The sequence below is a fragment of the Meles meles genome, chromosome 5, assembly GCF_922984935.1.
Source record: "Meles meles chromosome 5, mMelMel3.1 paternal haplotype, whole genome shotgun sequence".
NCBI classification, from domain to species: Eukaryota; Metazoa; Chordata; class Mammalia; order Carnivora; family Mustelidae; genus Meles; species Meles meles.
In genome coordinates this window covers 34,892,197-34,913,879 of record NC_060070.1, presented here as the reverse complement: position 1 = coordinate 34,913,879, position 21,683 = coordinate 34,892,197, and the positions used below count along the sequence as shown (strand labels likewise).

Here is a 21,683-nt window from a genome sequence, read left to right as displayed (position 1 = left end):
CCCCCACCCAAAACCATGCGCACAATGCTTAGACATTTGGAGAAGTAAATTCCTCATGTCTTCAGGCTGTTCATAAGCTGGAAACGGGAGAGCCTGGAGGAACTAATGGTTTCTCCCTTTTCTTTGGGAAGAGCAAACCTTTCTTCCATTATCACCTCGCCCTGGGTGTGGGGTTAATGAGTATATAGGCACTACCTATGATTTCCACAATTCAGTCTCTCACTCTAGTGCTAATGAACAGCTTTGACTCATGGACTGCTCCTGATCTACTGCGATGGGCCCTCCCCCTACCATACTCGCATTTCAGGATGAAAGCTATGAAAGATTTTGTGTTGTTGCTGCTTGAAGATGCTTATAGAAGCATTGCCAGTTTTCTCGTGAATATTATTCTATTTCTCATGAATATTATTCATTCAACACACAGTTACTAGGCATCTGTGGGCCCTCAGGCACTGTGCCAGGTGCTGGTGAGTCAGCGGTCAGAGGGTTATCATTTTGGAGCCAATGCTCTAGTAGAAGAGATGGGCATACATCAAATGATCTCACAAATAAGAGTAAAACTGCCATCGAAATAAGTGATGGGAGGTTTGTGGAGTTATGAAAAGTGTACAAAGTGTTTTGACCTGCTCTGAGGGGGTGGGGAGGAAGTCTTCCCTGAGAAAGCAGGGTTAGGGGTCTAAAAGATATGAGAAATTCATGAAGTGAAAGCCGGGAGATAGAGAATGCTTCAGGTGAAGGAGAAAGAAATCATATGTGTAAAGTTTTATAGGCGAGATAAACACAACACCAGGCAAGGTGGGCGCAAGGCAAGATTTATTAAAGGCACTCTCCAGCGAAGTTTCAGGGCTCAGGAGAGGGGGAGCCAGGAAAGTTGCACAGGGAGGAGGTGGGCACCCTTGGGGGAGGTTCTTAACTCCGGAAAGGGGAGTGGGGGAAGTCGCAGTGGGAGGGAGTTGGGGGGGGTAGGGCATGGGCTCACATCCATATATGGTAAGGTATTTGCGATGGACAGGTATGGGGTGGGGGGGTCCTGATACTTCTGTTTCCTGCATAGGTATCGGGTTACCTATGGAGAGGTGACCTGGGCATAACTCCTTTTGGCGGGTGGTCATTTCTATTGTTCCTCCTGCATTCCCGGAGCCACCGAGCCAACAATATGCAGGGGCCCAGTGCCATGTTGGGAAGAAACACTGCCTCAACAAGGTTACAGGGTGTGCAGAAGCCGGGGACAGTGTGGGGCGAGATGTTGCTGGAGGGCGGTAGGGTGGGACCATCCCTGGGCCTATCACAATACCAGGCTTTATCCTGAGAGCAGTGGGAAGCCATTGCAGAAGAGTTTTCATCAGAGAGCGACAGCACCTGGAGGCTAGCCCCAGCTTCAGACTGGAGGGAACTCGTTGAGTACAGGAAGGCCCTGGAGTCCATTGTTCTGGCTCAGAGCTGAGTTGATGGTAGTGGCTCAGCCTGGAGGGGTGGGGATAGAGAAAGAGAAGAGACTATATAAGACCTGTTTAAGAGGTAAAATTTTTAGGTCTTGGTAATGGATTGGATATTGAGAATGAGGGAGAGACCTATGTCCATGAGGGGGGTGGTACCGTTGCATAGAGCTGTGTGGGGGAAGCTGCATTTGCCTGGATGGTCGTGTTTCTCCATACAAGTGTGTGATGGTGACATTTCATGCAACTGGATGTATGTTGGTACTGTTCATAGAGGAAAGAATTCTATAGGAGGAACAGTTTGGGGTGGATAAGGATATTATCAATGCAGTTATGGCAATATCAAATTTGAGCTGTCTTTGAGATGTTCAAATGAAGATGTCAAATAGGAGGTTATTGTATGTTTGGATATCATAGAAGACTCGGCCTGTGATACTACTTTAGATTGTAATTTTGGGGTTGGAATTACCTAGAGATAGAGTAGATCATTAAACTGAATCCCGTAGAACTACAGCACTTAATGATTAGGTAGAGAAGAGAGAGGAGCTCAAAGGAGCAAAATATGTGTCGCAAGAGAGGAAGGAGGAAAAGTTTCCTCCTTGAGGATGAAATCTTAGAAGCCACGGAAGTAGTATGATTCAAGGAGAGAGCATTAATGCTGTTAATAATCCAATAAGTCAAGTACTGAAAATGACAATTGATTCAGTGACAGTGCAGTAAGGTAGGCATGGTGACTTGGCACCCAGAGGCACCCAGCAGCTCAGCCCTCATCCATTTGCCAACTTGTTAATCCCCAAATCATATCCTAACCCTGCTGAGCAACCCTAGGAAGACAGAGCTTCCCAAGTGGTAGAACAGAAATTAAATTTCAGTTATAAAAAACAGGGAGATGAGGGATACCTGGCTGGCTCAGTTGGTTAAGCATCTGCCTTTGGCTCAGGTCATGATCCCAGTGTCCTGGGATCAAGTCCTGCAGAGGGCTCCTTGCTCAGCAGGTAGCCTGCCTCTCTCTCTCTCTCTCTCTCTCTCTCTCTGCCAGCTACTCTCCCTGCTTTCCCGTGCTCACTCTGACAAATAAATAAACAAAATCTTAAAAACAAACAAACAACCAGGGAGATGAACTTCTAATTTTCTTGCACACCAGAATCTGCGGTAAGATTTGTACCTAATCTCTAAATGATGTATGCTTTTTTATTCAGCAGATTTTATTGGCTACTTTGTATGGAAGCTGGGTCAGAGATGCTCCCTGCCATGAAGATACTCCCTGAACAGTAGAGAGGAAGGACAGAGCTATAATACATCTGTAACTGTCCTCTCGGCCTAATGTAAGCATCTCTAAAACATGCACAAATTGTTGGAGTTTAGAAAGGGAAAGCTTAATAGATGATATGGAATGCACAATCAAAAATTGAGCATACTTCGGGGTAAGAAGCCTTCTGGAATTCTGAGATAATTAACACCTTAGGATTTACTTTAGAGTACCACTGATAGCTCATTAGTCTTTCCTAGGTGTCAGTGCTTCCTTTATACTTTTGCAAACACATTTTTCAAGTCTTCTTCAAAGATTTGCTTACCAGGTGGAGATTTAAAAAAATAAATTTCTCTGAAAATGCTTTTAAAGGTACAGCTTTTATGATTCACATGTTCCAATAACAAACTAAATTTAACCAGAGTATCCAAAAAGTCAGCACTATTTCGGGTGCAAAATAAAGACCAAAAAAGGCATATTTTTTTCTCTCAACCTGGCCTGATGCTAGTTTCTAAAATATTAATTTTGGTAAGTATCCCTACTAAACAATGATTCCTCTCTATTTAGGAAGTGGTCAGATGGGAATGTCAATATTTGACTTAAGAAGTATGAGGATTGTTACTTTTTCTTGGAAGCCTGTGTGCATCCCCATTGAGAATTAGCCATATTTAACTTGATTTATTCCTTAAGTTTCCTGAACTACTTAGATACATTTTAGTCAAACAAAACTATAGCTCTGAGAAACTGATTTTATTATGTAAAAGAGGTTGGATATGAGGTGGTAATTATAAAAATATTCAGATGAAGCCTGCATGTTGTGGCCAACTTTGTACAGTCCATGAAATTCCCTTTTACCAACAGCTCCCTAAAAAGCAAGCCTGGGAAAGTGCCTTCTCAGTCTGCTCCTGGAGCCCTCTGTGGTGTCCCTGCCGCACAAGGATGGCCTCAGATGGTGCCCCGAAGCTGCTTTTTCCCTCTCTTTTACCCTCAACTCCTCTGCCCTATCTACCCTGTGAGAAGACCCCAAGGAAGGTTTGCAACGCTTTGTTCTACTGAGGTGTCAGTTCTCCTGTGTTGTGTGTAGGTAGGATATGGGTCGGGTAGGGGAAGTGGCTGTCATATACCTTTCTAAGAATCTAATAAATGATGTGGATCATTCTTCTTGTGCAAAATGCATGTCATATGGATTCAGAAAAAAGAATGGCATATTGGCAGGGGCTGTTGCGTACTCGAAGTTTGTCATGCATCCCAGGTTAGACCTTTCTCCTCTGAACCATCCTGGGCATCAGAATCTGAAGGAGCCTCTTCAGTCCCATGTTTTGTTTTGTTTTGTTTTTTTAATCAAAGATTTTATTTATTCATTTGACAGAGATCACAAGTAGACAGAGAGGGAGGCAGAGAGAGGAGGAAGCAGGCTCCCCGCTGAGCAGAGAACCTGATGTGGGGCCTGATCTCAGGGCCCCAAGATCATGACCTGACCTGAAGGCAGAGGCTTTAACCCACTGAGCCACCCAGGCGTCCCCCAGTCCCATGTTTTTTTCTATTAGTATTCTGCTTTACAGCGGTGGTGACTCTACCTACAGTCACCGCTGTTCAGTTCAGGCTGTGTTGCTGTTTGCAGCCTGAGGTCAGCCGGCCCCACTAATCCTGGTCAGCCCCACCTGGCGCTATTCCCAGCATGGACACCACACCCCTCACTGTCTTTCCAGCTTGTGACCCCCTGCAGCGGGTTGGCCCTGTACATGCCTGATCCCCGGCACACTTGTTTACCTCCTCCTTAGTTCAAGATCTGTGCACCAAGTTTAGTTCAGTACCGGCTTCCTCCAAGAAACTACTCTCGATTAGCCCTATGTTACAATGTTCTCCCTATTTTAGATTTCCTCATCGACTCTGCCCCTCCGTTTTCTGCAGAGTTATGCTGTGTTGCCTTCTGTTGCTCTCTGGTTGTGTGTTTCCGTAACTGGAAAGTACTGCAGTGGCAGAAGCTATGTTGAAGTGTGAGAGCAGGAAAAGACATGAGCAGCAGCATCCGCCATCTTTATTCCACCTCAGCGATCAGTAGCAGTGTTTGCTGCAGCTGTGATGTGTGTGGGCCTGTGCACATTAAGAATATCCTCCTAGGGTCATATTAGAATCTCCGGGACGGAGGGAGAGAGGAGAAGGCACAGAGAGATGGAAAATCCTTTGCAGGTGATTCTGATCCCAGTACACCATCATTCATCCTTTGAGTCCCACATTCTGCAGAGAATCACTCACTAATGCAGAATGGCTTCTGACCTAACCTAAGGAATAAGTAGGCAACCTGTTTCACCTCTTTCTTACCACATGCCTTGGTAAAAATTAAATTAAGCACTCAGTGCAAGAGATTTAGAAGAGGGACAGTAGGCAAAAGGGAAAAGAGAAATGAGATGGATTGTTCATGCCTCCCTTCTATGCGCACACACACAAACACACACACACCTACCTACCTACATGTACATACATATACACATTCCTGCACAAACATGTATGTGCACACACACACACAACCTTACCCTATGCATGTGCACACACTTACCTACTCATACACATGCCACAATACATTTGCACACACATGTGCATACACACTCGTGCACACACACATATTCTCATTCCCCCATCATGGGGTAAGGGACTATCATGGAGCCATTATTTTTTTTCTCAGAATTTCCTCAAAATGTTTTTGGTTTATGGTGGATGCCGATTTGGGATTCTAGAACCATCTTTTAAAGGGCTGGGTCTCTTGGTGGTGTTCACACAGGATCCATGCCATAGTAGGAATTTTACTGCTATTTCAAAGAAGGAAAAACTTTGTACTGTTTTGCCAAGGAGATGTCTCACCCATACAGTTTGACATCTGCTTTACCTATTTCCGCTGACCCCCAGTGTTGGATAATTTCACATAGTCTGCAAAGAACTCTCCAGACTGCTTCAGTTGGGTCACTACTTTCCACACGGAAGGAAGCAGAAGCCCCGAGAAAGCAAACTGGTTTGCCCAGGAAGACAGAAGCAGAGCTGAGACCAGGACACAAGTCTCTGAGGCCTTGTGTTCATTGGTTGGCCTTCTTTGGTTTTATGGCCCTTATCATGTCTTAGATGGTACATGTTTTGTAAACCTCACTTCTTTTTCCAGTTAAGTACTTTGAGCTTCCTGCTGTTTTTCCCTTGCCATATGCACAGACACTCACCCCAACCGTCTGGGGAAGGGAAAAGTCATATCTGGCAGAGAATGAGTATGCAGATGCATTCTTTTTATAATTACGCAAAAGAAGGTTGTTGAAGGTATGATTTATTTAACCAGCGTCTTCAGAGCCGGGTTCCAAAGCCATTCTCATGCTCAGAAAATGTTTTATCTTGTGGAAAACTCTCAGGACACTCATTTCCTCAATCTGCTCTCACTTTCCAACACGCATCTCTGACTTCAATAGCTCCCTGAAAGCTAGTACAACACCAGCATTAATTTGACCCCCCCAGCTGTATTCTTTCCCTGTCAGTTCCTGTCTGCCAGGCTGTTGCTCGTGGTTATATCAAAGATGGGAGCAGCTGGAATCAGATGCCTGTGATTATTAAGACGGTAATTACTGATGATGCCGACACCAGCAATATTAACTAGTGCTTAAATAATTGAAAATGTTACCTATGAGGCAAGCGTGGATTCAAGGTGTCAGAATAAAAGGCATTCTCCAGGATATCCTAGGCAATAGTGAAATGTTTTCATTCTCATTTTATTCAGATATTCTGGCTAAAATGCTGTGTAGAGATAATGAACTTCACGTGTAATCGGTTGTCTCTTTTAGCTTCTTTGCAAAATAGAATTATGTAACAGCATCTGGAGGAATGCCGTGTTGGGGGAACAAGTCAGTTTTCTTAGATTTCTCAGGTTGTTAGGAGAGAAGTGCCCCATCTGCCACGGTAGCAGAATGAATTTGATGATGCTGTGTGCTTATCATGTACCTCATGGTTTGGAAAATACTTTTATATTCATCATTTCATTGAATGTCACTGCAAGTATGGTGGAGGAGGTAATTTTACTCCTGTCTGAGGGTGAAGTCGGTGTTGGCTGAGAAAGGCTAATTGATTTGCCCATGTTACACTAGTAGAAAGTTGTGAGGTTGAGGTAGAACCTGAGATATTTTTCATGATTTCATAACGCTTTCCAGATCTGTGAGGTGGCAGAAAACTCTTTAACATACCCTTGGTGTGTTTGGGAAAATATCGGAAATGCTGTTTTTTCTGGTGAAATCTTTTGGACCTAATCTTCATCAGAAGAGTAAACGATCCCAGGAAGGAAAAACTGTTTTTAATGGACAGATAGAATTTTCTTCATTGGAAGAATGATTGTCTTTACTCTTAAGTTTATAACACTAAAATAGAATACTACTTTGATAACCCTTCTCACATATAGGATATGACTCTGCCCTATATTAGATACTTCCAATATTTAGGTATTGAATTTCTAGATCTCTTATGAACTACCCTGAATATTTTTTTTTAAAGATTTTATTTATTTATTTGACACAGAGAGATCACAAGTAGGCAGAGAGGCAGGCAGAGAGAGAGGAGGAAGCAGGCTCCCTGTAGAGCAGAGAGCCCGATGCGGGGCTCGATCCCAGGACCCTGAGACCATGACCTGAGCTGAAGGCAGCGGCTTAATCCACTGAGCCACCCAGGCGCCCCCTGAATATTTTAATTAGAAAAGCTTTTCCTTGAGAACTTTGATGTAGTTTCATGTACTTCTTTTTTATCTGTCGTTGTTTTTAATCATTGCCCCCTCACCAGCACATTAGTGTGCCAACTCTCTGTGCGAGTTGTGACTAGTGCATACCAAGGCTAACTCCAACACTTTTCCATTGCCCACCATGATGCCACATAACCCAGAACTATACTCCCCTTCTAAAGAGCTAGAAGCTCACGTCCAACTTTTGTAGATCAAAAGTCCCAACATGTATCCGAAGATTAGGGTGTACTGGAGAACTTGCCGCATAAGCCCTTCTGGAGATCACAGACCTTGTAGAGAACACAGAAGCTTCCAAGCTTAGTTCTAGCTGGGTGGGGTATTGTCAGAGTGAAATTTGGTTCCAAGTACAGCACAGTGTCTGCTGCCCAAATTGCTGGACTCAAGTCCAAGTCCTAGAAAGAGGGGATTCTTTGCAAAGAGCAAGAAAGATACAGAAGCACCATTTGACTGAAGCCCCTGTGGCATTCTGAGTGGACAGCGACAGCGCTGGCACTTAGAATTTGGGTTGCTTTAGGAAAGGGCGCTGTCAGGCAGTGGCTCCTTCAGGGAAGTGGTTTTGTGGCAACTGGGGGTGGCATAGGTTTACTGGCATTGTCGGTGATTTTGGCATGAGCTTGCATCCCTTCAGTGTGCACACCGGTAGTCTAAGTAACAGCTATTGCTGCATAGGGTGGACATGTGAGAATGATGGCCGCTGAGAGCACAGTCTGGTTTTGAGAGCCTGTGAGCCAGCCCTGGAATGATGAGCTCGTCTTCCCTGGGTAGTGGGAGTTTCTGTGGTTACTGGTATGGGTATGGCCCAGACAAGGAATGCCTTTTTTTTTTTTTTCTCTTTTCCAAAATTAACATTTAATCTATTATTTGTTTCAGGGATACAGGTTTGTGAATCCTCAGTCTTATGCAATTCACAGCACTCACCATAGCACATACCCTCTCCAATGTCCATCACCCAGCCACCCTATCCCTTCCCTCCCCACCCCCCCAGCAACCCTCAGTTTGTTTCCTGAGATTAAGAGTCTCTCATGGTTTTTCTCCCTCCCCAGTCCCATCTTGTTTCATTTTTTCCCCCTCCTTACCCTCCACAACCCCCACCCTGCCTCTCAAATTCCTCATGTCAGGGAGATCGTATGATAATTGTCTTTCTTGATTGGCTTATTTCGCTTAGCATAATACCCTCCAGTTCCATTCATGTTGTTGCAAATGGCAGGATTTGGGGTCTTTTTCATGGCTGTGTAGTATTCCATTGTGTGTGTGTCTGTATTATATATATGTATATTTTATATACACATATAACAGTTTTGGGGAATACAGTTCTTACTCAAGTGGCTAGGGAAATAAGAATGGGCACAAACAATAGGGTGTGACTTATTTTGATTTATGAGAATAGATTCATTTTACCAAAGACATATCAACATAATTAGTAAGCTTTCAGACATTTAAAGTATGAGTTTATTTAGGGCAAAGAAATATTTTTAAAATTTTGTTTTAATTGATATATACCATTCTAGTCAATTTAACCATTTAGGATTGTAAATAATATTTATTTTCGGTTTCTGATAAAAAATTAACTTTTTACTTGAATCCTTCATCTGGATCTCATTTACCTCACTTGATTTTTTTTTTCATAGCACTTCCTCCTATAATTTACACCCTATAACGTATTACTTGCCATGTTTATTATTTGTGATCTGTCTTCCTATGTAGAAGGTAAGCTTAGTTGGGTAAGCATTTTATCTGTTCTGTTTGCCAGTATATCCCAAGTGCTAGTGATGGGTAGGCACTCAGCAGATACTTGCTAATTTTTGAGTCAAGAATCAGTCATTTTACTGCCTATCAACTTGGAATTATTACATGTGTTTTATTGTTTTGTTTTGTGGGGCCTGGAATTTTTTTTGTGATATTGATTATTGGGCAGATTAAAGCATGGGGGAGTGCCCGTAGTGGAAGGTCACTTCTGACTTTGTGATTTTTATCTGATGTTTTTGCCCTTCCTAGGCCATTAGCTCAGAAGCAGTTTCCAACCGAGCTCCCACAGACCTAAAAATAGGTCCTCATGAGATAATCACTCTTACATCTTCCTGTCTGTCCCTTCCTATTCTTTTTTTTTCTCTAATTTTACTTATTTATTTGAGAGAGAGAGACAGAAGCAGACTCTCTGCTGAACAGAAAGCCCGATGAGAGACACAGATGTTGAAATAGGATCTAGTGAGATAATTACTCTTACATCTTCCTGTCTGTCCCTTCCTATTCTTGAAGACAGGATTGTTTCATATCTTGGTTATTTACAAAAAAAAAAAGGTACAGTTTAACTTAAATGAGAAGTGACTGGCAAAGGAAGAAGTGAAGGAATGGTCATAACATGAACCATGAACAATAATAGAAAAGTGTGTACCGTTAGGTTCTGGATGCTTCCTAAGAGTGGGAACACATTTCACTCTAGGTGTTACTTTAAAATGTGAAGCTGGATTAGTTACTTGATTTAAAGTATTTATGAATAAAATAAAATCAATTGTTCGGGAGCATCAGTATAAGCCATTTCTTTATACTAGGATTGGAAAGAAATCCCTCTCAAGATTCTCATTAAAAGGACACTGCATAGTGAATGTAATGAGCAATGTCTTCCAGGCATCTTTACAAGGTTACATATCACCTTCTTTGAGGTTTTTATTTCCCTTAGACCTCAGTACATAGAGTGATGGTAATTCAGGATTACAGACAGGAGATAAGATAGAGTTGAAATCTGCCCCCCTCCCCCTTTTCTCTGGCATAATAATGATGGCAGCTAACACTTTTATAGATTTTATTTTCATAGCACTGTTCTTAGTACTTATATTGACTCATTAAACCCACGCTTGCACCTGTGTTGTGAGGTAGGTAGTGATATTAACGTCATTTTATAGAATGAGGAAACTGAGTCAGAGAGGAGTTTACTTGCCCAAGGTCCTATTGCTTGTGGGCTGGGAGTTGAAACCAGACAGTTTGACCACAACATTTGCACTCTTATCCTCATGTTAAATGCCTCTCTGGAACTCAAGGTAGATTTTAGAGGGTCCGAAGGAGAAATAGTTATGCTGAATATTTTCCAGAAAATCAGTTATTATAGCCAACATCTTGGAAATTATTAAGCAGCTATGAAAGAGATTTTGCATTCTGGAAAGCCCCTGGAGTCCCACTACTCTTTGTTGCTAATACTGGAGGCAATATTGTGCATGATGAGGGATATAAACTCTGGTCATACTTGCCTGAGTTCCAATCCTGGCTTGGCTGCTTTCTAGCTTGCTTTCAGAGGCTGGATTGAGGCTGGATTCATATCCTTTGCTTGGTGGATTACTATAGCTGGCATTCCTAGCAATTTCTCCAAACAGACCAAACATTTTTTTTTTTCTTTTTAATGGTATGGGTTAAAAAAATATTCTAAGACATTGGTTTCTGATATGTAGAGAAAATTTTTGTGATATAGGTAGGTAAGCCTGTTGTACTGTGAGAGCTAGTTATTGAAATCCTGGGACATACCTTTGGCATGCTTTCTTCGTGAAATAAACATGATGGTTTTATTTTCACTAGTAGTATGTAAAACTGTGTACTCTACAGCCCATGTATGGCTAGGATATCACCAAAGGGCAGTAATCGCTTCATTAGAATAGAACTTAAAATTGAACCCCAACATGATATGATCTTAGCTCTTGTGCATTGGGGAAGCTAGGATTGATAAAGGCAGGATTCTACTTCAGTCATTGTGAAATATCAAGCATGATGGCTTTGACAGCCCTTTTCCCCTCGAGCTCCCCCACACTATTCTGAGATTCATCCTCCCACTGCTTGAGCTCACCCAAGCCTATTGACTGAGCCAAGAAAACAGACTCCACTCTCCTCCTCTTCTTCTGACTCATGCCAAAAAGTCATGCAGCAATTCAAAACACGTCTCAAATCACAAAACAGAATGTGGAAAACTTTCTTGTCCCTGACTTTGGAATATTCTTTACTATTTGGACATTTGTATAATCAAATGGTATTTTAGATTTCACTTCATTTCCTCAGAGGCTTTCCCTGACCATTCACACCGACTGCTGTTTGATGCTATCACATTGTGTGGTTTTATTCAGTGTGGCACCCTGTTGCTATCCAGTGTGTTCTTGATTGTCTATTTGCTGTGTCTTTCCCCTAGAATGTAACTTCTATCAGAATAGGGCATTGTCTGTCTTGTTTTAAACCGTGTCTCCTAGAGGAGGGAGCGGCACTTAGGGGCAGTTAATATTTTCAGATACATGAGTATTCTGAAAATCCTCCTGCATTTCACTTCCTGTGAATTGGGTCTTCAGAGCTCTAGTTCTGCTAGGCTAGTTTATCAGGGTTCTCTTTCTGCTACCCTGTTTCTGCTCTCTTTCACATCTGTCCACACCTGTTATTGTTACTCATTAACCCAGATCCAGAGTCTCTGAGTCCTCGTCCATTGTTGCTACCATCTTTTTATATAATGTTGACTCTTTTCAAATTTGTTGAAATTTAGAAATTTCGCTTTTATTTTTTATTTATTTTTTTAATATTTTATTTATTCATTTGACAGAGAGAGAGGTCACAAGTAGGCAGAGAGGCAGGCAGAGAGAAAGGGAGAAACAGGCTCCCCACTGAGCAGAGAGCCCGATGCAGGGCTCGATCCCAGGACCCTGAGATCATGACCTGAGCCGAAGGCAGAGGCCTAAACCACTGAGCCACCCAGGCGCCCCTCGCTTTTATTTTTTAAAAGATTAATATTTTCCCCTTGACTGAATCATAACAGGGTTGTGCAAATTACTAACAACATTTCTCATATAATTTCATAGGACAGTATCTTAAGAGTTCCCCACTGAGATTAATGATTTTGTACTGTTTACAGATATTTCACAGTGTAGTTGGTATTGTGAATAGGAAGCACAACATTCCTCTCTTTATTTCCTCTCAAATTGGAATATTTCTCAAAGGTACTTAATGGTATTAGTTAAAACTAAGGGCAAAAACCTCAGTGTAAAAGTTTTCTCTCTGATGATTGGAATTAAATGCACTGACCTTAAAAATTTTTGCTCAAATCAATATCCTGTGTTCTCTTTAAGTGTGCAGTTTTGATTTTAGTATTTCAAATGCTCTTTATAATTTCATAGTGCCTCTCATCTTGCCGCTTAGCTATTCTGTAGGTAGAGGAAGAAAACATTTTTTCCCCTCTGCCTTTCTGAGTTCGAGATCTTTGAATCTCTGTAACAAAAGACAGATTAACAGGGCACTTGGGTGGCTGAGTTGGTTAAGTGTCTGCCTTCGGCTCAGGTCATAATCCGGGTCCTGGGACACAACACCATGTCCGATTTGCTCAGTGGGGAGCCTGCTTCTCCCTGTCCCTCTGTCTGCTGCTCCCCCTGCTTGTACTCTCTCTCTCTCTTTCTCTCTCTGTCAAATAAATAAATAAAATCTATTAAAAAAAGATTAACAATATAAAAGCGTATAAATGTAGTTGATATAAGTTTTCCATGACATGGAAGCCTTCATAAGGAAATGAAGACTCAAAGAAATGATTAAATCTGGGCATTTTTTATGCTAGGTTTGACAAAAAAAGACAATTCTCGGAAAAACATGCTAGGATAAAACATGGTTTGAACTAAGTGTGGTAATGTGGGAGAAACAGCAAAGCCTGTTTGTTCAGGCTCCTCCTGGCATCTTGGAGATAAGGATGTTCCTTTCCTCTATGTAGAGAGAGGGCACCTTTCCTATCGGGCTTTTATGACATGCTTCTGGAGAATGTCCCTCCTGCACATGTGGTTTCTCAGCTTCCTTCAGCTTGTCATGTTCAGTACTCCAAAGTGTCATGTTTTGGTGTAGTATGTCCCGAACATCCTTATGTAGAAAGCAGGACAACGGGATATTGTCTTGAAATTGAAGACTCTCAGCCACAGCATTTTTGTCAAAGTCAGAGTTTTAAAGTGATGTTATTTTTCAATGAACTTGAAATTTGGATTTCTTTTTGGTCTTTATATCTTGAAATTGTTAGGATTATGTGAATATTTCATGAAAGACTTAAGATGCCTTTTGAATGACAGAGGAAAGGGCTTTTGGAGGTGTCTGGAACTTCTGCATCTGTGGTAAAATCCCATTAAATCCCTACATCAGAATAATTTATAAAAATTAACTTATTAGCAAGTCTTCTAAGAGCAAAACTACTTCTAACACAGAGATGAATGGGACATGGTCCCTACCCCTCCCTATAAGTCACAGGTAAGAATGTCAGTTAATGTGTAGCTTATCCCAGCTGATGGAACTTAAACTCATGTCCACCTCCTTCCTTCTCTTCTACCTTACATCTTTTTTTTTTTTTAAGAAAATTATGCTTTAAGAAGTGATAGCTTTTATCATTTGTCATGTTAAAAAAAAAAAACCCAGACATTTTGCTTTACAAAGTCATTTTAGTCTTACTTCTTTGCAGGGATTCCTGGTGTATGGTAAATGTTATTTAAATGTTATATTGAAACCTTTGTTACATTGTGACAAGAGTGAGAAGATGGTTAATGAATGGTTCGAGTAAATTCTCTGTTACTTATCCTGACCAGTTCTATGTTTTCAGGAAAAAACAAATATTTTGTCTGAGAGAATTAGCATGTATATCACAGGCTTTCCAGATGAGAATTCAACACATCCAAGAATGTGGAGGCTCCTAAGTTATGCTTTTGTACTAGCTGGAGATGCGGGAGAGCTTACTGGCTAACAAGGGTAGATTCTGGAGGTATACTGCACAGGTTTTCACCCTGGCTTCCCTACTGATTGTGTGACTTTCATGAAGCTCCTGATTTCTTTTAGCTTCAATTTCATAATCATTAAAATGGGTATAAAAATGGAACTTTCTGTTAAAGGGCTTCTTGTTAAAGACAGCAGGTGGAATACACGTCTCTTCCTTTCTCTAGCCGGTATAGGGTTTTGCTTTGACAAAAGCACAACTCAGAAGTCTTTGCATATGTTGTATTTTTCATTTGAAGGGCCCCTCCTTCCCCTCTGTGTCTTCAGGGCTCCTCCACTTCCCCTCCCTCCATCATTCTAGCCGACAGCCAGCTAGCCCTTAGAAGGGCAGTGTGGGGCATCAGGGTATAACAGGGCTAGATTTGAGTCTGGACTTCACCAATTACCACATTTTTTTGTTGGTGTTGTTATTTTACCTTAAGCAATTCATCTTGCTGAACTTCAGTTTTTCTTCTGAAAAATGGACCCATTTAATTCTTATGTTGCTACACCATGGTAAAATCGTACATCAACCAATAGAAGAAAATTCAAAATATCTTGTACTGTTAAGATACTGCAAATGTGGACATTATGTCTTACTTTGTAAGTTATTTGAAGGGTGGAGACTATTTTTAATTCTTTTGTATCTGCCAACACATCTTGTTCAGTGATTACTGGAAATATATTAAGCCTTTAGGAGATATTTGAATGAACGAAGAGTCTGTGTTTTAAAATTCAACAGGAAGACTGTTTCTCCTTTTGAAAATGGCATTTGGATTATCTCTAGATTATAGGCTAGGGAACTGTAAACTACATATCTTCTATCTATTAAAAGACAACCATTCATCAGAGGAGAGTGTTCCGTTCCTGTCTGATGATGAGCTTTTTCATAGCGAATTTTGTAATGAAATAAAATAATAATGTAAATGAGGCATACTGATTACATTTTGCCATACAATTATTTATCATACATATAATTTGTATACTAGAAAGTGCTCAAGATCTACTTTGTGCCATCTATAAAGATGCAGATGGATGATCTCATTTTCGGTAGTGTAAGAACTATAAGAAATTCTTTAATAAAAAGTTTTTATGGCAGCAATTTTTAAAAGCACCTTAAGATGTTATAATTGCCGGTTAGGTTATTTTGACAAGACGATGTAACTGATCCAAGCATTTTATGTTTCTATTCATAGACGAGTGATAGAGCTAGAAATTAAATTAAAGTGAGAGCTGGAAAGGGCTGTGCTAATGTCATAGGAGGAGCTGCCTTAAACACCATATTTTAGTCTGCTTCCCAGGCTCTCCAGCTGTATTCATGAGATGACTAGACGCTTCATCTTTGTTCTTACTAGAGAAATGTTTGATATTCAGTTCAGCATTTTAATCTTCTTAGGGCATAAATTTCATAATGTAAACCAAAACAGCATGATTCAATATATGCAAATAATCTGGCATTAAGATCTTATGTTCTTCATTCTAAAATGGAAATACACTGTACTTTTACTTTTCCTGACTTTGGGAATTTGGGGAGCATAATGGTTGTGCCAAGGGAGTGAAGATAATGAACAAGACGGATGTGAGTCCTGCCCATATAGACAGGATGACCACATAATGTGTCATACAAACTGGGGGATAAGAGGACAATTCGGGGTGCAGTTAATAATTACACTGGGACAGTAGGCAAAGCTGAGATTATCCCTCAGGTGATGGTCACCCCACTTAAGGAGCTCACTGCCTGGGGCTGGGGCTATGGGTAGAAATGAGGCTCAGACAGTAGATTCTGCCTCCCCAAGCAAGTCATCACCGAGAGTGCTGAGTGTGCTGTGTGGATGCACAGGTGCTGTTGGAGCAAGTCCGAGAGTGGTTAACTAGATGGGGTGCGGAGGCCCCACTCCGCAGGGAGGGCTCCCCCAGAGAAAGTGATGTCTGAGATTTGCAGGATGAATAGGAGCTAACCAGGCAAAACAAGGGGAAGAAAGTCCTAGGCAGAGAACATACTAGGTACCAGTGCCCTGAAGAGAGAACAGTTGTGCATGGGTGAGTAGATCGGCATGACCCACCAGAGAACAAGAAGTCAAGTGGCAGGACACCGTACTGGCAATGTTGGCAGGGGTCCGTGGAAGGGAATTTGACTTTACGCCTACAGTTTTAAGCAGAACAGTGGAGATGATCAGATGGCTGAGGGCTTTTGCTGGTATTCACCAGAGGGCCACGTACCCAGGTATCTTGACTGGAGCTGGGTCTCCACATCCCCCAGCATGTGGACATGCGTGGTTGTTCCTCCCTTCCTTCTGTGGGTGGATCCAGCAGCAAGACTGAGTTGGAGAGAGTGTGGACATTTGTGGTCATTGTGTGACAGACTGGTGGGGTTACCTGTAGAAGACAGCTTGGTAGAAGGCACCCCCTGAGGAAGATAATCACCTGAAGTTAGGCAGAACGCTTACAGGTGCACATGGGCTGACCTTGGAGACAGAGGTTTGAAAGGTGGCAGGTGCTTTAGGCACATACCAGTTCTGCCACACTCTGGACCCTCACCCCTGTGCTTGGGCCCCCACAGTACTTACAAAACTAGGAAGGAGAGGGCTCTGGTGGAGCACACAAACTATATGCCTAGAAGTCTGCACAATTCCCCAGAGTGAATGTCCTCCAAGTGTGTGAGTGTGGGGGGAGGGGCATGGTTACGCATGGAGGAAGATGAGCACCGATGAAAAGTGACAGCAGGGAGCCAGGTAGTCCTGGGGAAGCAGCTGCCTCAGGCCAGGCCTTCTGTAAGGTTGGTGGGTTTTCAGAGTCCCCCGTGGCCCGCTTTGAGCAGAGCATGTGCTGACCTGGAGACAGAGTGGTCAGTGGGCATGGCACAGCCTGTGAGCTGAAGAAGCTTGGAAGAGAATGGCGGGTGGAGTCAGCAGTGGCTGGAGAAGGCACGTCTCCACCATGGAGCGGAATGATGGCAAAGCCCCGCTCCTGCTGGGCCGTGCCCATCCTCGGGAGCTTGGCTGCCCTAACAAATCCCAGTGACTGGGTGGCTTAATGGCAGAAATTTATTTTCTGTTGGTTCTAGAGACTGCAAGTTGGAAATAAAGATGTTGGCAGGGCTGGTTTCTTCTGAGGCCTGTCTCCTTGGCTTGGAGATTGCCATCTTCTTGCTCTGTGCTCACACGCTTGTTTCCTCCGGGCTGGTATGTGTCCTAAACTCTTCTCATAAGGACTTACATTAGAGCTCACTCAGATTACCTCATTTTACCTAAATTACTTCTCCAGAGGCCTTACCTCTAAACATAGTCACATTCGAAGGGAATGGGGTTTAGGGCTTGAATGTGTTATCTGAGAGAGAGTGAGCATGAGCAGGGGGAGGAGCTGAGGGAGAGAGAGAGAGAAGCAGACTCCCCACTAAGCAGGGAGCCCGATGTTGAGTTTGATTCCAGGACCCTGAGATCGTGACCTGAGCCGAAGGCAGAGTCTTAACCAACTGAGCCACCCAGGAGCCCCTCTTTGGACATATTAGATTATTGGACTTCATTTCGACTTGGAGTTGATGTTGCCTTAGCTCTCCAGCCCTGGTACTTGGTGCTCACAGCTATGGGTCTTGATCTCTTCAGCATTAACGGGTGTGACTGTGTTCTGCAATATATTCCTTTTGTCAGTGCCTTTGTTAGCCTTAATTGTGTGTAAGAGGATGGCCTCTGAAGCCAGTCTGCTGGGTTGGAACCTGGTATCATCACTTCCCAGTTGTGTGGCTTTCAGTAAATTACCTGACCTCTTTATGTCTTAGTATCCAATCCATAAAAGGGGGATAGTGAAAGGCCTAATGAATTAAAGAAGATAAGGAAAGCACTTCTGTGCTGGATACTTGCTAAGTGCTCTCACCTTCATCAGCACCATGGCCTCCCTGTAACGTGGCGCCGAGGGACAACTACACTGCCACATAGGCCATCGCCTGTGCAGGTGGGGAGGACCAGCCCTTCCCCCACCCTTCTCCTGATGGCACCTGAGAGTCTTAGCAATTGTTCTTTCTCCTGCTTCTTTAGGAGTTGCCTTTTATTGGACTTTCTGTCAGCTAGTAAGAACAACCCAGGTTTTCAAGTACTTTACAGTTTCAAAGTGCTTTTTTGCTTTTAGTTTTATTCCCATACTGGCCCCGAGAGGTAGAGTTTATTATTGTCCCAATTTTGTATATGAAGAAGCTGAGTCTTGGAATTAATTGACTTGCCTAAAGTTATTATGCCTGGTTAGTACTGAATCGGGACACAAATGGGAACCTCCTTTTCTTGTTTACCCTTGTTTTTAATTACACACGTCAAAGTACATGTAATTACTGTAGAAACATTAGAAGAATACAGATGACCAAAAGTTTTAAAATCTTGCACATGACAATAACAATAAAGACAAAAGCAGTTTTACGTACTACAATATGTATTGATTTATTACGTTTTTCTCTTAGAACTTGTATTTTTCATGTTAATAGGTATGTATCTACATCATCATTTTAAATTATTGTTTGCTTCTCAACTGAAGGATAAACACTGTTTAGCTCATTCCCTAACGTATAGATTGCTCCAATTTTTGCTCATATAAACTATTCTCCAGTAAACTCATTTATACATAAACCTTTGTACACCTACACGATTATTTCCATAGGGTGGGTTTTGAGATGTGGAAATTCTAGATCAAAGACTTTGCCCAATTTTAAGGCCTTTGGTACATAGTTACAGATTGCTCTCTGGAATGAGTACCCATTTAAGCACCTGTCTACGTGTGTAAGAGCATCATTTTTCTTATTCCCATGGGCCATCATCATTCTTTACCAAGGCAATTGGTAGAAAATAGCGTCTTATTGTTGATTTATTTGCATTTTTATTACTAACCAGAGAGAACATTTTCTTGTTCCCTGTTCCTTTATATCTCTACTTGGGTGATTTGCCTGTTTTTGCTCTTGTCCTTTATTTCCTATGGATCTATTCACCTTTTCCTAATTGTTGTGTAAATACTTATATATTGAAAATATTAACAAATTGTCTTCTAGCCTGTGTTGTTTTGACAACTCTTCAGAGTTGTACAAATTCCTCATGTGACTCTTGAGCTATCCTTCCTCCATTCTGATAATTATTTTTTTAATGAAATACAGGAACTTTTCTTGATCCCTGTTAACCCCCTCTATCAGATTCTACCTGAGGCTGACTGTGTCATCCAACACGCTTAGTTTCTCTCCCCGCTCTGCCCTTATCTCTACTTCTGCAAAGTGTGCCCTCCATCCAGTATTTTTCCACCCAGGAGGTGGGGAAGGAGAGTCAAACCAATGTTAGCTGAGTACCACAGTGTACCAAGGTTGGCTGTAGATGCTTTGCTTTCACAATGTCAACATAAATTGTGCAGGAGGCCTGGAAGCTCTCTGCTCTGTGTGTTTCATGGAGGTTGGCCCTCCTTTCCTGACTATTAGAGGTATGGTTACATGTCGGTTCCCTTGTTTAAAATAATTGATGCTCCAGTGTGTTCCATAATTTATAGAGTTTGCTCTCTCCCATTATAAATATCTATTTATCTGGGGTGATTGTGCAGGGCCAATCTACACTGGTTGTCTCCTGGCAACCGTTGGTGAGATCCGTCTGCAAAAGATATTTAACTTTTCCCCTCTCTCTCATAGGATTGTAACTCAGCTTATCATTATATACATAATTATGTCTTATGTTGTTAAGAACTTACTGATTCTATTTCTTCTATAATTTTCATTGAATCTGCATATTTTGATCTTAGATATGTGGTAAAGGTGGTAGTTTTATGGTTTTTGATAAGGTTTGGGAGTAGAGCAGAATCATTAAGACTGCAAGCTTTGGAGTCAGACAGAGTAGGATTTAATCCCCAGCACAATCAATTTCTTCTCAGTCCTGTCACCTCTGGTGAGTTACTTACTTACCAGGTTTCTTGTCAATAAAATGACTATAATAATATCATCCACATAAAGTTATTGGGAGGATTAAATGAGATCATGCATGGAAAGTATACTTCTTAGGTAAGAAAGTCAAAGAAAGCTTTTGGCTTGTGGTAGTAGGTGAAGTGGTTATTATTTTGAATTATTTTATTTTTATTTTTGTTTGTTTTATTTTTTTTTAAAGATTTTACTTATTTATTTGAAAGAGAGAGAGAAAACATGAGCGTGTGGGGGGGAGGGACAGAGGGAGAAACAGGCTCCCCACTGAGCAGGGAGCCCAACACAGGGCCTGACCCCGGAACCCTGAGATCATGACTTGAGCAGCTGCTTAACTGATTGAGCCACCCAAGCGCCCCTGAATTATTTTTAATTAAAACTTATAATAGCAGTTGTTTAATAGAAAAGTCTTGGAATTATGATCTCAGGACAATATTCTGAATGATTAAATCTTTTATTTTATATATTAAAATGGTGGTAGGGTTTTGTAAGAATGAGGCAATTTTGTTCTTTTGACTTAAATTTATGTTTAGGTAGGAAACTGTACTTTAATCACACATTGGACCTTTTCTGTTACAGTTAAGTCATCTCACTTCTTTACATTGGGAGAACTTCGTTATCTTTACTCTCAGAAAGGGCAAGTGTCCTTGTTAATTTTCAGGAATGAATATTCTATACAGGAAAGTGTGCCAGTGGGGTACCCTTAAATGTTTGCCTTTCAGACTAAAGGGATAACTAATATCATTTTTTAGACACCACACAGTAATGTACTGGTATGAAAAATATACTAATTTACTGGTATTAAAAATATACCAATTTAGGGGCGCCTGGGTGGCTCAGTGGGTTAAAGCCTCTGCCTTCGGCTCAGATCATGATCCCAGGGTCCTGGGATCGAGCCCCGCATCGGGCTCTCTGCTTGGCAGGGAGCCTGCTTCCTCCTCTCTTTCTCTCTCTCTGCCTACCTGTGATCTCTATCTGTCAAATAAATAAATAAAATCTTTAAAAAATATACCAATTTATGAAATAATAAGCATTAAAGATAAATTATCACCATATGTAATATGTTAACAAAATAATGATTGGGACCGTTGCCTGTGTCCTTATTCTTTTATGCTTAGAAGTAACATTTTAAGACACATTAGCTTGATATAATTTATTGATTGGAGTCAATAGCCCTTCAGTTTATTGAATCATCTCATGTAACTAGTTTTTCATAGTAAAGACTTAACACCTGTAATTTATATATTTTTTTGATCTCTTGGCTTTCTTCCTATAAACCAGTTTTGTGTCTCTTGCGTTTTACTTCTGCCTGCTTAAATGTTGGCGAGGGGTTCCTGGATGGTTCAGTCAGTTAAGCCTCCAGCTCTTGATTTCAGCTCAGGTCAGGATCTCAGGGCTGTGAGATCAAGGCCTAAATCAGGCTCTGTGCTGGTGTGGAGCCTGCTTAAGATTCTTTCCCTTTCCCTCTGCTACTGTACTATACTGTTACTATAAATTGCCAGGATCAAGAATAACTAATATTTTTTAAAAACCCAGAAGTATTTTTATTTTTTTAATAAGTATTTTATTGTTATTTATTTGGGA

The 21,683-nt window shown here is 41.6% G+C and overlaps 1 protein-coding gene across 5 annotated transcripts in view; it reads left to right on the top strand.

Moving 5' to 3' along the window:
- Positions 1-21,683, top strand: part of KLHL32 (kelch like family member 32) — a 261,906-nt gene that overhangs the window by 22,335 nt on the left and 217,888 nt on the right. Inside the window, exon 1 of one of the 5 annotated variants that reach the window (XM_046006176.1) lies at positions 2,641-2,761. The exons of the other annotated variants lie outside the window; for them this stretch is intronic. The gene's annotated coding sequence lies outside the window, so the exon portion shown is untranslated. Of the gene's footprint in view, positions 1-2,640; positions 2,762-21,683 lie in introns of those variants that run through there. 5 annotated transcript variants of the gene reach the window in all.